Source organism: Nomascus leucogenys, chromosome 17 (assembly GCF_006542625.1).
Source record: "Nomascus leucogenys isolate Asia chromosome 17, Asia_NLE_v1, whole genome shotgun sequence".
NCBI classification, from domain to species: domain Eukaryota; kingdom Metazoa; phylum Chordata; class Mammalia; order Primates; family Hylobatidae; genus Nomascus; species Nomascus leucogenys.
The window spans coordinates 31,659,062-31,678,376 of NC_044397.1; the positions used below are offsets into that span (position 1 = coordinate 31,659,062).

Consider the following 19,315-nt stretch of genomic DNA (forward strand, 5'->3'; position numbering starts at 1 on the left):
TCAATACATGGGAGGTATACATTGGGTCAGCCAGGAAAGGCTTTCAGGTTACTAGTTGATTCAAAGATTGGCAGTTGATTCAGAGTTAAGCGTTGGCTGAACAGTTGGAAGACGACATAAAGAAATGGGCCATTGTGGTTGCTCATGCCTGTAATCCCAGCATTTAGGGAGGGTGACCTGGGAGGATCACTTGAGGCCAGGAGTTCAAGGACAGCCTGGGCAACACAGCAAGACCCCCATCTCTACAAAAAAAAAAATTATCCAGGTGTGGTGGTGCATGCCTGTAGTCCCAGCTACTCAGGAGGCTGAGATGGGAGTATCGCTTGAGCCTGAGAAGTTGAGGCTACAGTGAGCCATGATGGTGCCACTGCACTCCAGCTTGGGCAACAGAGAAGAAGAGAAAGCGAGAGGAAGGAAGGGAGGGAGGGAAGGAAAAGAAAGGGAGGGAAAGAAAAGAAAAGCTGGAGTTAAGATAAAGGGGATTGTGGAAACCAAGGTTCTTGTTATGTAGGTGAAGCCTCAGAACAGGCTTCAGAGAGAATAGATGAAAAATACCTCTTATTGGATCTTAAAAGGTGTCAGACTCTCCAGAAAAGACCTGGACTCTTTTCTATAAGGAAGGAGATTCTCTAGAGAATACAAATTTCCCCCAAAGAGATGGCTTTGCAGGACTATTTTAAAGTGTGTCAAAGAAAATATATTATGGGGTAAAATATTATGATTTCCTTCAGGGACTGCTATCTGTCATGTGATGCTACATCAGAGTCTGGATGGACTTGGGTATCTTACTGATACAAAGAGCCTGTTTTGTCAGTCTTATGATCTGTTTTCTAGTGTTAATGTTGGTCAGCTGTGCCTAAACTCTGAAAGGAGGAGAGTATGACAAGGCATGTCCAACCCCCTCCTTCCTGTCATGACCTGCATTAGTTTTTCATGTTTATTTTGGATCCTGCTGGCCAACAGGGGAGTCCATTCAGCAGTTATGGGGGCTTAGAATTTTATTTTTGTTTTACAATTAAAATGTCAATTTTCAAAAATAGGATCATAAGGACAATGATTCATCACAATTTTTTAGTGAAATCTAACAGTGTTCTTGCCCAGTTGTTTCATAAAAACTGGTAAGGAAAAGACTAAAAATAAATTCTTCTGAGGCCAGGCGCAGTGGCTCACGCCTGTAATCCCAGCACTTTGGGAGGCCAAGGCGGGTGGATCATGAGGTCAGGAGATTAAGACCATCCTGGCCAACATGGTGAAACCCTGTCTCTACTAAAACACAAAAAATCAGCTGGTGTGGTGGTGTGTGCCTGTAGTCCCAGCTACTTGGGAGGCTGGGACAGGGGAATCACTTGAACCCAGGAGGCAGAGATTGCAGTGAGCTGAGATCACACCACTGCACTCCAGCCTGGCGACAGAGCAAGACTCCATCTCTAAATAAATAAATAAATAAATAAATAAATAAATAAATAAATTCTTCTGTTAACCTAGAATATTCTCTCCACAAATTCAGAAAATAAAGAAAACAATTTTATTATTGAATAAGCATTAAACCAGACTGTGATGCCCATCACAGGTGATCCATTAATGAGATGCAAAGATAAATAAAGCCTCCTCTTTTTTTTGAGACAGAGTCTCGCTCTGTCGCCCAGGCTGGAGTGCAGTGGTGCAATCTCGGCTCACTGGAACCTCTGTCTCCCTGGTTTAAGTGATTCTCCTGCCTCAGCCTCCCAAGTAACTGGGACTACAGGTGTGTGCCACCATGCCTGGCTAATTTTTTGTATTTTTAGTAGAGATGGGGTTTCATCATGTTAGCTAGGATAGTTTCGAAATCCTGACCTCGTAATTCGCCCACCTAGCCCTCCCAAAGTGCTGGGATTATAGGCGTGAGCCATGGCACCTGGCCAAAGCCTCCTTTTTATATAGCCTGGCAGATACAATCCATTGCATACACGCACTCAAGATAAACAGTAACTCATCCTCGTGTAAAAGGACTTGCTATGCATTTTTTTTTTTTTTTTTTTTGAGACAGGGTCTAATTCTGTCATCCAGGCTGGAGTGTAGTGGTGTGATCTTGGCTCACTGTAACCTCCACCTCCTGGGTTCAAGTGATTCTCATGCCTAAGCCTCCAGAGTAGCTGGAATTACAGACATGTGCCATCAGGCCCAGCTAATATTTGTATTTTAGTACAGAGTTTCGCCACATTGGCCAGGCTGGACTCAAACTCCTTCTTTTGATTTCTGTGTGGCTTCAAGTGATCTGCATGTCTCGGCCCTCCCCCAGAGTGCTGGGATTACGGGTGTGAGCCACCGCGCCTGGCCTGCTATGCATTCTTAAACACGCATCCTAAATTCACCTGGAAATCAAGGTGGCCACCCATGCTAGTTAATTACCTGTATCCGATGAAAAACAAAACTTCTCACATCTCCTTGACAAGCAGGTAGTAACAGCTCAAGGTGCCTAGGCAACAGGAAGATAGGGACACTATCTTCCTCGAGGTTTACATTTCAAAGACAAGGCTCTCAGGCTCTTAAGAAAAAAATTCCTGGGTTGTGACCAGGCACGGTGGCTCACACCCGTAATCCCAGCACTTAGGGAGCCTGAGGCAGGTGGATCACCTGAGGTCAGGAGTTCAAGACCAGCCAGACCAACAAAGTGAAATCCCATCTCTACTAAAAACACAAAAATTAGCCAGGCATGGTGGCAAGTGCCTGTAGTCTCAGCTACTCAGGAGGTTGAGACCGGAGAACTGCTTGAACCCAGGAAGTGGAGGTTGCAGTGAGCTGAGATGGGACCACTGCACTCCAGCCTGGGTAACAGAGTGAGATTCTGTCTCAAAAAAAAAAAAAAAAAAAAAAAATTCCTGGGTTGTAATGTTGGCAAGAAGTTCATTTACCTTTTTAAAAGATTTAGATACATATCAAAGGCACAAAAGAAGTTACTTATATTACAACGTTTATCAAGGAAATACTCTTTAAAAAGGAGAGGAGAAAAGGTTAATTTACCTTTGGGCAAATAAGACAAATTTAATCTTTTTTCTTTTTTAGAAAATCCATACAGTGAGGGCTGGGCACAGTGGCTCACATCATCTGTAGTCCCAGCACTTTGGGAGGCCAAGGCAGGCGGATTGCTTCAGGCCAGGAGTTCAAGACCAGCCTGGGCAACATGGGAAAACCCCGTCTCTACTACAAATTCAAAAATTTGCTGGGCGCGGTGGTGCGCGCCTATTGTCCCAGCTACTCTGGAGGCTGAGGCATGAGAACCGCTTGAACATGGGAGGCAGAGGTTGCAGTGAGCCGAGATTGAGCCATTACAATCCAGTCTGGGCAACAAGAGTGAAACTCTGTCTCAAAAAATAAAAAAAATAAAAAACAAAAACAGCCTCTTTTCCATCTCCCCGCCATAGAGTTGTCTGCAGTAATTTCATTCACTTTTTTCCTCAGGGTTTACTGGGTTTCTGGGTCCCAGAAGGGGAAGTTCTCTTCAAGGTACAGAAACCACGACTCCACAGAGAACCGCAGAGATGGCAGCATGACCAGACCGTGGCCAGGTGTGGAGAGGCTGCTGGGCTGAGACTTGGGCTGAACTTCTGCTGCAGGTCGACTTATTCCCATCAGCACCAAAGCCACTGGGGGGGGGGGGGGTCATCTACCAGCAAATGAAGCAGGGGCGCAGCTTGGAGGCTGTTTCAGAAGGTCCCACTGAGCCAAGGACTCAAGGCCTGGCCACAGCCCTCCCAAGCGAGGCCCAGATCATATTTCACCACACTCAGAAAACCTTGTCAGCTCATTTCAGTCCATAGTGACTTTGCTTTCTTTAGGATCTCTCTTGCACTGTCCAACCCAGAGAGTTCCAAATCTGAATGGATTCCAATGGTGGAGTTAAATCAGGCCCCACCTCAGCTTTTGAATTACAATCAATAGGGCTGGGTCCCAGCATCTGTATCTTAGCGTTCCTCCATGTGATCCTCATGCTGAAAGGCTGGTATTTGCAAATCCCTTTTTGGGGGGAGTGAAGAGTTTTTTTTTTAGAGACAGGCCTCACTCTGATGCCCAGCCTGAAACGCAGTGTTAGGATCACAGCTCACTGCAGTCTCGAACTTCTGGCCACAAGAAATCCTCCCACCTTAGCCAACCAAAGTGTTGGGATTACAGGAGTGACCACTGTGTCAAGCCAGGAAAGCCCTTCTGTTTCACTTGAATGATATTTCCGCAGCATACCTACAGCCATTGTTGTATTAAACTGCATCATTGCAGGAAAAGAAGAGGTGAGAGGTGACCGTTTTGCTTTTTTCTGAACATATCAGACCAAACCTGGGCTGTTTAGAGTTTTGTTGTTTGTTTGTTTGTTTTTTGAGATGGTGTCTCGCTCTGTCACCCAGACTGGAGTGCAGTGGCACAACCTCGACTCACTGCAACCTTTGCCTTCCAGGTTCAAGTGATTCTCCTGCCTCAGCCTCCCAAGTAGCTGGGATTACAGATGTGCACCCCCACACCCAGCTAATTTTTTCTGTATTTTTAGTAGAGACGGATTTCAACATGTTGGCCAGGCTGGTCTCAAACTTCTGACCTCTGGTGATCTGTCTGCTTTGGTTTCTTAAAGTGGAAGGATTATAGGCATGAGCCACCGCGCCTGGTTTGCCAATTTTTTGACAATGTATCAACATCATTTAAGATGGGCACAGCCTCAGTGTAGTGTGTCTAGACAAGGGGGCCAGAAGAGAGGGGAATATGCAACCAGGCTTGAAGATGGGTTAAATCAGAGCTTTTCATTCCACAGAAGAGAAATTTTAACGGGGTCAGAACATTGATCTTCCAATATTTGAAAGCCTGTTAACTAGGAAAGAGATAGCAAACTGTTTTATTGCAGGAGGACCCTCCCAGCTCTGACGATTTAAAGCATCATGAATGCAAATTTGAACTCCAGAAAAGCAGAGTTTCCTAACAACGGGACTTCCACAGCAATGGGATCTGCTTCTTCACTCAGTCTGTGCCTTTCCTATGAGCAAGAGACTCCTAGGAGAGCCGCAGCCCACTAGGAAGCCGTGTGGGAACTCACTCACAGGTTATTTTTCTTTGAGATGGAGTTTTGCTCTTGTTGCCCAGGCTGGAGTGCAATGGTACAATCTTAGCTCGCTGCAACCTCCGCACCCGGAGTTCAAGTGATTCTCCAACCCTCCCTCCTGAGTAGCTGGGATTACAAGCACCTACCATCACGCCTGGCTAATTTCTTGTATTTTTTGTAGAGGTGGGGTTTCACCATTTTGGCCAGGCTGGTCTCAAACTCCTGACCTCAAGTGATCCACCCCCTTTGGCCTCCCAAAATGCTGGGATTACAGGTGTGAGCCACTGAGCCCAGCCAGGAACCCATAGGTTTTTTGGATGGTCTCTGAATGTCATGCAACTCTTTTATTTTGTATCAAAAAAATTTTTTTTGACACAACATCTTGCTGTGTTGCCCAGACTGAAGTACAGTGGCAACATCATAGCTCACTGCAGCTTATAACTCCTGGGCTCAAGCAACCTTCCTGTCACATGAGTCTCCCAAGTAGGTGGAACACAGGTGCCAGCCACCACACCTGGCTAATTTGGTTTGGTTTGGTTTTTTTAGAGATGGGCTCTTGCTATGTTGCCTATACTGGTCTTGAACTGCTGGCCTCAGGCAATCTTCCTCCCTTGGCCACGCAAAGTGCTGGGATCACAAGCATGAGCCACTGTGCACAGCTGAGATTTTTTGACTTAGTCTTTTTGTACATGCGATATTTTATTCATAGAATCCATAAATGGAAGGGAAATTTCTGAGTTCAGAGCAATACATATGATACAAAACTTGATATACAGACTAGAGTTTCTTGGCCGAACTGGAGGGGCTGGTTTAGGTAATCCATGGACTCCCTGAAATTGGGGACACCATTGGAAATATGTGTGATCTCAGGGGCAGTTGCCTATGACTTTCAGGCCTCAAAATGTCTCTTGGACTCAAAGATGCCTTAGAGAAGAGGACCCGTGTACCCCCAGTATAGAATCTCCGACAGTGAATGTCAGTAAACATTCGGCAGAAAAGCTCTGCCAAATTGAGTGTTCTGATGTGACTTTTTCATCAAGTCAATGTTCCTGGGATCTCTTGTACATGATCTTCTCACTCTTGTATGTGATAATCTCACTCTTGTACATGATCATCTCACTCTTGTAAGGTTTCATCGTTTCTGCTTACCCTAGTTTTCTTTCCCACCCTGTTCCCTCTCCCACCAGACTGGACTCTGAAATGGGCATGTACAGAGAAGAGGAGACCCCACCATGCTTCAGGCTTTGAGTGGAGAGGACATGGCCTTTGCTGGGACAGGGAACAGAGGGATGCAGAGACCCTGAAGATACTTTTGGACAGCGGTCTGAGGTTGGGAGAGTGGCAGGAGATACCGTTAACCCAGGATCTCCAGGACAAGAGATAAGCCTGGCAGTTACATGTGTTTTTCTTCAAACTGGTTGCCAGGTTGGAATGACCAATGACATCAGAGATTCCAACCTTCCTGATTGGAAGGACTGGACTTCATGGGTGCCTGGGAGCTCAGGTGGACAACCTTCTCAGAGCTGTTCTCCACTCCTGACTTCTTCCAGCCTCGAGAACTGATAACACGCTCTTCTGGGTCCTAAGAGTCCAGAAGGCGGCCTTGGACAGAACAGAGACTAGGTTCCGTGGAATAGGACAGATTTTGGGAAAGATCATGACCAGCCATCAACCACACCCCCAGGATAAGAAGCAGAGCCCCAGCCAAGCACATCAGGGTACCCCCTCCAAGAGGTGGTGGATGATGAAGTGACGGGACCATCAGGTGAGGGGACTGGAGGAAGAAGAGATAGGATAGGATTGACTAAGACGAAGGAAGGGGGCCGGGCACAGTGGCTCACGCCTGTAACCCCAGCACTTTGGGAGGGCAAGGTGGGTGGATCACCTGAGGTCAGGAGTTCAAGACCAGCCTGGCCAACATGGTCAAACCCCATCTCTACTAAAAGTACAAAAATTATCTGGGCGTTAGTGGTGCATGCATGTAATCCCAGCTACTCGGGAGGCTGAGACAGGAGAATTGCTTGAGGCTGGGAGGAAGAGGTTGCAGTGAGCCAAGATTGCGCTACTGCACTCCAGTCTGGGTGAGAGAGTGAGACGCTGTCTTGAAAAAAAAAAAAAAAAAAAAGGGTCAGAGGTCAGGAAGGAGAACTTGAGGCGGGTGTGTGGGAAGAATGGAGAAATTCAGGCCGGGTGCAGTGGTCACATCTGTAATCCCAGCACTTCAGGAGGCCAAGGCAGGCAGATCACTTGAGGCCAGGAGTTTGAGATCAGCCTGGCCAACATGGTGAAACCCCATCTCTACTAAAAGTACAAAATTGAGTTGGGCATTATGGCAGGCACCTGTAATCCCAGCTACCTGAGAGGCTGAGGCAGGAGAATAAGTGGAATCCGGGAGATGGATGTTGCAGTGAGCTGAGATTGCACCACTATACTCCAGCCTGGGAGAAAAGGCAAGATTCTATCTCAAAAAAAAAAAAAAAAAAAGGGAAGGACTCAGAGAGCCAGGGACCAGGGAAGGACATGAGGAAGTGTTCTGAGGACAGAGATGGAAGAATGGGGAGGTGAAGGAGCAGCACATGGGGCTCAGCAGAGGAGAAATTCAGAAAGATGGCTTGGAGAAGCCAGCAGTCTGTGAGGCTGGGGAGGATGGAGAGTGGTTTGGGGTTTGGGGTCGGGGTCTAAGGTGATCAGTTGCAGAAGCATTACATGGTGGCCTGGTTTCTTTACTCAGCCCCTGGGGTAGATCCCAGCCCCCCATGTAGGTCCTTTTGCTGGCAAAGGAAGAGGGAGTGGTTGGACGAATGTGAGGTGGAGCCAGAGAAGGAGCTCACCCCTGAGCCTGAGGAGACCTGGGTGGTGGAGACGCTGTGTGGGCTCAAGATGAAGCTGAAGTGATGGCGAGTGTCACCCGTGCTCCCTGAGCACCATGAGGCCTTCAATAGTCAGACTGGTAGGAGGACACCCCAGAGAGCACCTCCAATCCTGTTCTTCTAAAAAAGAGGAAACATCCAATAACCACTACTTTCCAATGGGAAAAATATGCCCCCAGTGGGTGAGCTCTCCATGTGTGAGGACTCAGAAGTGATCACTCATGAGGGACACTTAGGAGACAATAGAGGATTAGGCTAGACTTGAAAAAGGTCAGCACTTGGGATAAGAAAGCTTGCTTTCGGGCCAGGTGAGCTTACGCCTGAGATACCAGCATATTGGGAGGCTGAGGCAAGGGGATTGCTTGAACTCAGGACTTTGAGGCTGCAGTGAGCTATGACTGCACCACTGCACTCCAGCCTGGGTGACAGAGCAAAACCCTGTCTCAAAAGAAAAACCAAGGCTGGGCACGGTAGCTCATGCCTGTAATCCCAGCTACTCAGGGGACTGAGAGGAGAATCGCTTAAACCCGGGAGGCAGAGGTTGCAGTGAGCTGAGATCGCGCCAATGCGTTCCAGCCTGGCCCACACAGCGCGACTCTGTCTCAAAATAAATTGATTAATAAATAAAAATAAAAATCAAATAAAGAAAAACAAAATCAATAAAGAAAGTGGTTTCAGCTGTGCTCTCTGAAACTTAATGTCTCTTACTGACTTTTCTAAACCTAAGTGTCTCCATCCATAGTGGGGGATACCAAGGCCATGGTCACACCCTGATGTGACTGTCTCATGAGGAGATGATGGGATTTCCTTTATGACTCTGCAGTGGTCCCTCTGTGTCTGCTGGGAGGGCATTCTGGCTGATTCCCAGCTCTACATCCTGTAGATTCTCACACCCAGGGCCTCCTTCGGCCTCTTCTCAGGGGATTCTCAGAGCAGGAGCCTCGCTCCCTTGCCCAGTGAAAGTCATTCTCCCCTCTCCCATCCGCCTCACCCGTGGCCACAATCCTGAGACTTCCCCCTGGGGAGGCACACTTCTCGCTGCCCTGCTGCTCCCACAGAAAGCTTCTCACGCTGACATATGCGTGTTATATCCTAATAACAGAGGATCCTGTCATTAAAAGATTCCTGGCCTGGGACAAAGATCTGAGGGTGTCAGACAAGGTAAGATTGTTCTCCATGTAACTGTGTTCCTGCTTCAACGCACCGCCGGAGGGAGGGCACAGCTTCCAAGCCCACAGTTCTCCCTCCACCACCTCCCACCAGATGCTCCTTCAGTCTTTTTTGTGCGTGTGTGAGACAGAGTCTTGCTCTGTTGCCCAGGCTGGAGGGCAGTGTCTTGATCTTGACTCACTGCAGCCAACACCTCCCGGGTTCATGTGATTCTCCTGCCTCAGCCTCCAAGCAGCTAGGATTACAGATGTGAACCACCACACCTGGCTAATTTTTGTGTTTTTAGTAGAGACGGGGTTTTGCCATGTTGGCCAGGTTGGTCCTGAACACCTGACCTCAGGTGATCCACCCGCCTTGGCCTCCCATGATCTGAGATTACAGACGTCAGCCACTGTGCCCGACCAGCTCCCATGATCTTGAGTCTTGGCACCCACACATTCTTTTTTCTGAAATAGAGTCTAGCTCTGCTCCCCAGGATGGAGTGCAGTGGCATGATCACAGCTCACTGCAGCCTCTAATTCCTGGGCTCAAGCAATTCTCTTTCCTCAGCCTCCTGAGGAGCTGGGGCTAGGCACATGCCACCATGCTCAACTAATTTTTGAAATCTTTGTAGAAACAGAGTCTCGCTACGTTGCCCAGGTTGCCTTCGAACTGTTGGGCTCACATGATCCTCCTGTCTCCACCTCTCAAAGTACTGGGATCACCACTCCCGGCTATTCTTGGTCTTTTTATGATTTGTCAGCATCTCCCTCAGGACTCTGCTGGTCTCTTGCAGAGTGAATGAATGGCCCCTGCCTCTCCTACGGGTCCTTTAGGATCTGAGCCCTGGGCCAGAGTCTGGCCGCAGCCCTGAAACTCCTGGCCCCTCTATTCTCAGCTCTTTGGGACAGTTCTCTGCCTGGCACACAAAAGACCCTCCTGACACCAGTTGACCTAGACATGCCCCCTCCAAAGATCCCATCGGAGCCCACCATCCTGGGAGCATCACCGAAAACCCTTCCTCCAGCTTCTCAGATTTGCATCCAACCTTCGAATACCCCTCCACCCTGCAATTTCCAAATGAGTACAGTCACCCAAACACTGAGGTCCCTTCTCTGAGGGGCAGCCCCTCCCCAGACCCTCATTCTCCCTCTCCACAATCTTCCTCTCCCTCTCTGTGTTCCTTTTTCTCCATCAGTATCTCCTGGCTATGGGCATAGCATATTTTAGCTATGCTGGCCTCTTCTTCTGGCAATACCAATGCATTCATTTCTTCCTGGCTCTGTGAGTGGTTTGCTGCTTCCTATCCCTCAATATCCAACGTCCTGGGACAGTGGGGGACATGGGATTCCAGCCTTTCATTTATCCTTTCTCTTATTTGTCCTCTTTACTCTGTGTACAAAAAAGACAGGATTATACTATCTTGTTCTTAGATTGTTGTTTCTAAAACGAAACTCAGGCTGGGCACAGTGGCTCATGCCTGTAATCCCATCACTTTGGGAGGCCGAGGCAGGCGGATCACCTGAGGTCAGGAGTTCGAGACCAGCCTGGCCAACACGGCCAAACCCCGTCTCTACTAAAAATAGAAAAATTAGCCAGGCATGGTGGTGTGCACCTGTAATCCCAGCTACTCGGGAGGCTGAGGCAAGAGAACCCCTTGAACCCAGGAGGCGGAGGTTGCAGTAAGCTAAGGTTGAGCCACTGCACTCCAGCCTGGGTGACAGAGCAAGACTTTTTCTCAAAAAAAAAAAAGCCAAAAAACAAACAAACAAACTCCAATGCCAGTGTACAAATAAAAGAATAAAACAAAAGGAACCATAAACCGCTCCTAAGGCGAGAAGAAAAGGAGTAGAGGAGTGGACACGACACTTCCCCCAGCAAGCAGACGTTTCTGGTTCTTCTCTCTCTCCCCTTCCCACATCAACCGCAAATGCCATCGACTTCCTCTGGGTTCCCACGACAGAGGTCACAGTTCAGGTCCCCCTGGCATCACTCTAATCCACTGTCAAATGCTCCCTGCTGGCATCTCCTGGAGTCTCTCCCCAAGCCAGGGGGATTCCTAGTGCAGCCTCAGCATCTCTCCAAAGCACAATGCCCTCACTGCCTACCTGAACAAATTCCTTAGCTGATGTCTTTCTAAATCGAGGCCAGGGTCCACAGTGCCAATCCCACCCTCTCTACAATCTCTACAAGCAAACTGGCTCGCCATCTTGGTGTTTCCTGGCTTGGCTTCACAGCTCCTTCCAAATGCCCTCCACTCAACTTTGCGTTTGTGTTTTTCTGTTTGGGTGTCTCGCACACATGTGGTTCTGAAGGGAAGGACCCATTCTTTAAAGTCAGTTCACCCCACAGCCTCTGTGATGCCTTCCCTCATCTTCCAACTTCTACATGCCTATAGCTCTCCAATTACATCCTATTATAATGTGACATTGGGATTAGGTCACCTGCCTTGATTACTCCCAATCCCATTAGACTAGATGCCTGTAGAAGGCAGGGTCCTGGCAAAATATCAATGTATTCAATTTCTTTTATTTTTTTGAGACAGACTTGCCCTGTCCCCCAAGCTGGAGTGCAGTGGTGAGATCATAGCTCACTGCAGCCTCCATACCCTGGGCTTGGGCGATCCTCCCACCTCAGCCTCTTGATTAGCTCCAACTACAGGGCTGTGCCACCACACCTGGACAGTTGATTGATTGATTGATTGAGACAGAGTGTTGCTGTGCCTCTCAGGCTGGAATGGAGCGGCCCAATCTTGGCTCACTGCAACCTCCGCCTTCTGGGTTCACAAAATTTTTTTTTTTTTTTTAAGACGGAGTCTCGCTCTTTCACCCAGGCCGGAGTGCAGAGGTGCTATCTCGGCTCACTGCAAGCTCCGCCTCCCGGGTTCACGCCATTCTCCTGCCTCAGCCTCCCAAATAGCTGGGACTACAGGTGCCCGCCACCACGCCCGGCTAATTTTTTTTTTGTATTTTTAGTAGAGAGGGACTTTTGCCGTGTTAGCCAGGATGGTCTCGATCTCCTGACCTCGTGATCCGCCCGCCTTGGCCTCCCAAAGTGCTGGGATTACAGGCGTGAACGACCACGCCCGGCCTTTTTTTTTTTTTTTTTTTTTGAGATGGAGTCTCGCTCTGTCGCCCAGGCTGGAGTGCAGTGGCGCGATCTCCGCTCACTGCAAGCTCCATCCCCCACGTTCACTCCATTCTCCTGCCTCAGCCTCCTGAGTAGCTGGGACTACAGGCACCCGCCACCATGCCTGTCTAATTTTTTGTATTTTTAGTAGAGACGGGGTTTCACCGTGTTAGCCAGGATGGTCTCCATCTCCTGACCTCGTGATCCACCTACCTTGGCCTCCCAAAGTGCTGGGATTATAGGCGTGAGCCACCGCGCCCGGCCGGGTTCACACAATTCTTATGCTTCAGCCTCTTGAGTAGCTAGGACTAACAGGTGTGCCACCACACCAGGCTGATTTTTGTATTTTTAGTAGAGATGGGGTTTCTCCAGGTTGACCAGGCTGGTCTCGAACTCCTGGTATTAAGCAATCCATCTGCTTCAGCCTTCCAAAGTGCTGGGATTACAGGCATGAGCCACCGCATCCGGCATATTTCTTATATTTTTAATAGAGATGAGGGTCTTGCTATGTTCCCCAGGCCCATCTCAAACTCCTGGCCTCAAGTGATCCTCCTGCTTCGGCCTCCCAATGTGTTGGGATTCCACGTGTAAGCCACCACTCTCGGCTACCAGTTGGGTTTTTGTCTCCATCCTGAAGGAGTGGGAGATGCCTTTCAGCAGGTCTCTGTCCAGCAGAGCCCTCCTAAGGAAGGCGTGGCTCTCTGCAGGGTGGGTGCCCATCCTGAGCTGAGGACGGTCCCCTGCCCTCCTCAGCTGGAGGTCTCTCCTGGTGGTGCCCCTGAGCAGTAACCTGATAGCTGTCCCCAACTACCTGGCCAATGACATGGAGGAAGACAACGAGATCCCCAAACAAAACATCTTCTACTTCCTGCACGGGAAGAACCGCTCTCAGATCCCTTGTTCCATAAGCTTCGGCTCCAGTTCTTCTGTTCCATGTGCTGGAGAGCCAGGAAAAGCCGCTCTCAGATCCCTTTTTCCAGAAGCTTCGGTTTCGGTTCTTCCGTTCAGTGCGCTGCAGGGCTTGGGTTTCCCCGGAGGAGTTGGAGGAGGTGGATGGGGCTTGGGGAGGTGGAGGAGGTGGGGAGGAATTGGGTGGGCTGGAGGCTGGACGAAGGGAGAGAGGAGTATCCTGGGGAGTCCCCGTCTTCTCAAAGGGTGTTTGTTTTTCCAGATCCAGGCTTATGACCCAGAGCACTGGGTGTGGGCACAAGATTGCGCCCGCCTTTCCTAGAGCTCCAGGGACCATGGAGGCCTGAGGTCATTGGCCTGAGGTCATTGGCCTGAGGGGAGGTACATCTGCGTCCTCCGGGGTGAAGGCAGAATATTGGGGTCTATTTTGGAAATCCGAGGAACCTAATTGCTTGATCCGGCTTCAAGCCTGGGCAACATGGCGAGATCCCCTTTCCACAAAAATTAGCCAGGCGATGTGGAAGGCATCTCTACTCCCAACTACTCAGGAGGCTGAGGCAGGAGGATCGCTGGAGCCTGGGAGGTTGAGGCTGCAGGGAGCCCTGATCCTGCCACTGCACTCCAGCCCGGGCGACGGAGTGAGACCCTGACTCAAAAATAATCATAAATACTGAGTTCGGGGAGGTTCATTATGATTGACACACTTGAGTTACCGATTTGGGTGGAGGGTTCAGTGAAGCTTTGGTTTACATCTTATGCAGCTAACCACGTTGAGCACAGAGCATGAGACTTCATCGTGAGGAGGTAGAATTATGCATTAGGCTTCTGAACTTGGGGTTCGTGATGTTGTCACATTAGAAACAGATCTAGCATGGTTACAAGTTTAGATCTTAAGTAACACAAAAAGCCCCAGCTGTGATGAAGTCCAAAGCCACATTCTCTGAGGGTGCCCTACTCCCTGGGCAGACCCACCCAAAGTCCTTGCTATGAAGCAGATCACTGGGGCTGACCTTGGGTGTACTGAGTGAGTTTTGGAGTTAGGGTCACCAAAGTGTGAGTTTCACAGTTGAACATGATGGTTCAGAAGCAGGCTATGGAATGAAGGACGGGAGATAAAACTGGATTTCTCAATTGCTCTGAACTGTAGTTAGACTTGACATGGGACATGAATAACCTTCCTGTCTAGAGAGCTGCCTCCTTGAAGTGTGACATCATCTCTCTCACTTCCAGAACACTGGGCCCAGGGGAGATGAGGATTTTCAGCAAGAACTTTATTCCAATGCTATGGCACACACCAGGAAGGAGGAGAGGAGCCATTTGTGCAGATCATCTAGAAGAACCTGAACTGTTCTAGACGGAGCTGAATAGAATGATCACATTGTCCTCCTAGGACCGGGGCCGGGGCCGGGGTGGGGGGTTACTTCTAGGAATCCATAGAGAACAGTAAGAAACCAGGGGTGTTTCTGGTTCCACTCCTTCCTGCAGCACCACCTCCCTTTTTATATTGCTGAATTCCAACCTCCCTTGGGCGGAACCTGGAGGCCCTGTTTCCTATGGACTTGGTTGCCACAGTCCAGGAACATTCGAAGGCACAGTGCAGACACTCAGATTGGCACGGAATTCTTTGTGAAATATGAGTGCCATAGACTGTAACAGACAGCTTCACGCACACTATGCATTTATTGGTTTGTTTGGAAAATGTTGGCCATCAAATAATTAGTAGGTTTATTTCAAATAGTTTGGAAATTGTTGTACTTTTGAAAACATGCTGTTCCTGTAGATTTTTTGGTGAGAGTTACAGCCGTTATATATACATAAAGATAATTTCCTTTTCATTTTAAGAGAGAATCCTTTTTATCCTAAATCTTTTATTATCTTTAAATTGTTTTCTGTGTTATTATATGCGCCTCTGAAGCGAGTACACTTTTTATCTATGATACTTCCATAACAATCTCTTCTATTTATAGCTATTGGTAGTTCTCCTAAGTTCTCATCATAGAAATTTTCATTTGCTGTTTAGATTTGTGACTGAATTGTGAGAATTCAGTTGTGATTTTTAACATGTCTTAGATATATACTAACATGTCTAATATATACTATATATTTTATTGGTTTAGTTTGAAAAGGATGGGCATAGAATTATTACTACATTTATTTTAAATATCTGGAAAATATTGGTATTTTTGAATAGACACTGTTCCTACAAAGTTGTGAGATGGGTGTTATAGCTGCTATATACACATAAATATAATTTTGTTTTCCTTTTTAAGAGAGGATTCTTTTTATCCTAAATCTTTTATCTTTAAATCTTTGTATCTATTATTATATGTGCTGCTGAAGGGAGCACTCATCTTATCTATGATACTTAATATATGTATTACACTTATAGCTACATGATAGTTCCCCTAAATTCTTATAAAAATAAATTTTTATTTGATGTTTACTGTATGTTTTTGAAATACGAGAATTCGGATGTAATTTTTTACCTTGTATTGGCATGTTTGTATGTTACTTTAAAGAGGATGTGTGTTCTAAAGGAGGACATGAGCTGTGTGTTTTCAAGAGAACAGTGCAGTGCGTCTTTTGGGGAAATGTAATAAAGATGAAGTTTTCTCACCTTCACAGTGAGTGTGATCATATTGGTCTGGATTGATTATTTGCCATCATGTGACATTTTCCCTTAATGGGGTTTAGTTATTTGAACATATTAATTAGCTCTAGAAGATAATCCTGCACTACTTTTTATGTAGAAAAAAACATAAGGCTGGGTGCAGTGCTCACACCTACATTCCCAGCACTTTTGGAGGTTACAGCGGGAGGATCACTTGAGGCCAGGAGTTTGAGGCCAGGAGTTTGAGGCCAGCCTGGGCAACATAGCATCAACATCTATTTTTTTAAATTTTTTTTAAAAAGAAAAATAATAAAAGAGAAGACCGATCCCAAGCTGGAGGTTTTGTTTGTTTGTTTGTTTGTTTGTTTTGGAGACAGAGTCTCACTCTGTCTCCCAGGCTGGAGTGTAGTGGCACGACCTTGGCTCACTGCAAATTTCACCTCTGGATTCAAGCAAATTCTCCTGCCTCAGCCTCCCAAGTAGCTGGGCCTACAGGCACTCAACCGTACATCCAACTAACTTTTGTAAAATAGTAGAGACGGGGTTTCACCTTGTTGGCCAGGCTGGTCTCCAACTCCTGACCTCAAGTGATTCGCCCATCTCGGCCTTCCAAAGTGCCGGGATTACAGGCATGAGCTACTGCACCCAGACCCCAAGCTAGAGTTTTAAAGCAGGAAATGAGGGAAAGATATTGAGAGAGGAAAACCAAGTGGTAAGAAAACTCTAAAAGTGGCAGGGCGCAGTGGCTCACTCCACTGATCCCAGCAGGAGTTCGAGACCAGCCTGGCCAATATGGTGAAACGCTGTCTCTAGTAAAAACACAAAAATTAGCCAGGCGTGGTGGTGCACACCTGTAATCCCAGCTATTTGGGAGGTCAAGGCAGGAGAATCACTTGAACCTGGGAAGTGGAGGTTGCAGTGAGCAGAGATTGCACCACTGCACTCCAGCCTGGGCAACAGAGTGAGACTCTGTCTCCCCCCACAAAAAAAAAAAAAAAGCAGTTCCTGCAACAGTTAAAGCTGTTAACGACAGGCACTCTGCCATGCAATTCTTTGTGATTTTTCTGTTTTATTTCTGGAGTCGGGGTCTTGAACTGTCACCCAGACTGGGGTGCAGTGGTGCAGTCATAGCTCACTGCGGCCTCAGACTCAAGCTCAAGTGATCCTCTTAACTTGCCTTTCAAATTGCTGGGATTATAAGCATGAGCCACCACACCTGGCCTGTGTGACGCAATTCTGATATCAACTCCCTGATGTTACGTCAAATGCCATAGGTTAAGGCCACAAGCCCCCACTAGGCTGCCCTGGCTTCAGACACAGCTGCAAGCTGTGGGTGTCCTCAGACCACATGTACTTCTCACCAACTAGCTGCAAATTTGGAGATTCCCACCGTGCCCTCAGGTTTGATAATTCACTATAACAACTCACAGAACTCAGAAAAGCATGACACTTTATTTTTCTTTTTTTTTGAGATGGAGTCTTGCTCTGTCGCCCAGGCTGGAGTGCAGTGGCACAATCTCGGCTCACTGCAACCTCCGCCTCCTGGATTCAAGCGATTCTCTTGCCTCAGCCTCCCGAGTAGCTGGGATTACAGGCGTGTGCCATCACACCCAGCTAATTTTTGTATTTTTAGTAGAGACAGGGTTGATTGGCCAGGTTGGTCTCGAACTCTTGACTTCAGGTGATCTGCCCGCCTTGGTCTCCCAAGTGCTGGGATTACTGGCGTGAACCACTGTTCTTGACCAAGCATGATACTTTCATTACAGTTTTATATAAGAAAAACACTGACAAAAGTTAAGACCGGACAAAAGCAGAGACACATAGTGGAAACTCTGAGAGGGTCCCAAAGATGACATTTCTGTGTCCTCAGGATGCATCATCCTCTCAGCACATTGATGTGTATAACCAACCAGGGAAGTACACCTGGGCCTCCACGCCCAGGGGTTTGATTACATTGGCCTGGTTGACTCAATCATTGGCCAGGCAGTGGAGTCAATCTCCAGCCCCCTAGTTCCTTTCTGGACATTGGCCTGATACCATGTGGCTCAAAGTTGCAACCTTCAAATCACATGGTCGGTCTTTCTGGTGTGGTTGACCAGAGTCAATCACAAGTCACCTTGTTGGCTTAAACTCAGGTGTGACCCTAGGGGGTCACCATGAGTAACAGACATACCTATCAGCCAGGAAATTCCAAGGATTTAGAGGCTGTCTCCAGGAATCAGAGACAAAGGCCAGAAACAACTGGGAAAAGAAGCATAGGGAAGTGTCAGAACAGCAAAGAAACATATAAATTCCTTTTTGTATGTACATATAGATAATGTATATAAAATATTTAATGTATTAATGTATTATATAGATTGCTTTATAAATACATGACATTTATATATAACATATTTATATATCTTATATTTATATATAACATATTTATATATAAATGTTATATATAAATATATGACATATTTATATATAACATGTTATATATAAATATATGACATATTTATATATTTATATATAAATATATGACATATTTATATATTTATATATAAATATATGACATAAATATATGACATATTTATATATAACTTATATTTATATATAAATATATGACATATATATAACATATTTATATATATAAATATTGTAAATATAGGGAGAAATATATAAATATCCCTCTTTATTTATTTTTGGGTTGGAGTCTCACTCTGATGCTCAGGCTGTAGTGCCGTGGCTCGATCTCGGCTAACTGCAACCTCCACCTCCCAGGTTCAAGCGATTCTCCTGCCTCAGCCTCCCGAGTAGGTAGAAATACAAGCACCCACCACCACGACTGGTGAATTGTTGTATTTTTAGTAGAGATGGGGTTTTACTATTATGGCCAGGCTGGTCTCGAAATGCTAACCTCATGTGATCCACCTGCCTCGGCCTCCCAAAGTGCTGGGATTACAAGCACGAGTCACTGCGCCTGGTCAAATTTCTCTCTATATTTATATTTATAAAGGAAACATATGTGTTTGTTGGTGGTGGTGGGGAGGGAGGTCTTGGGCTACCATAACAAAATACCGTAACTAGGCGGCTTAAATAGCAGAAATTCATTTTCTCACAGTTCTGGAGGCTGGAAGTCCAAGACCCAGGCACCATCAGAATTGGTATCTGTTGAGGCCTCTCTTCGTGGATTGCAGATGGCTGAGCAAACAGCAACATCTGTCTCCGGCTCTGGGAGGTTGCGAGACATCCAGAGTCTGGTGAAAAGCAGTGCAATCCATCTCGAGTGTGGACCTGATGACAGAATAGCAAGGGAACCTTTAGAACACTCCCAGAATATGTTGTTGAGAGAAATGAAAGAAATTAGCAAACCCCCTTTTAATGGGAGCAAGCTAAGGGGGAGGTTCAGCTGATGAGAACATGTCAGCAATTCTAGAATGACTGAGAAAGTGCCTCCAGGACTTGATGTCCTGGTACCCCGAGGCAAAAGATGTCAGGTGGTCCTCAGCACCGACTTCATATCTCAAGAGTGCCCCAGATAGCTCCAGAAAGCTCCAAAAAAGGCCATAGGCTCTGACATTAACCCCTCCCAGTTAGTAGAGGCAG

General features: G+C 47.0%; 1 pseudogene; it reads left to right on the forward strand.

Annotated features, from left to right (window-relative positions):
- Positions 1-7,939: 7,939 nt before the first annotated feature.
- On the forward strand, positions 7,940-13,438 carry LOC100597722 (annotated as a pseudogene).
- The last annotated feature ends 5,877 nt before the right edge of the window (positions 13,439-19,315 follow it).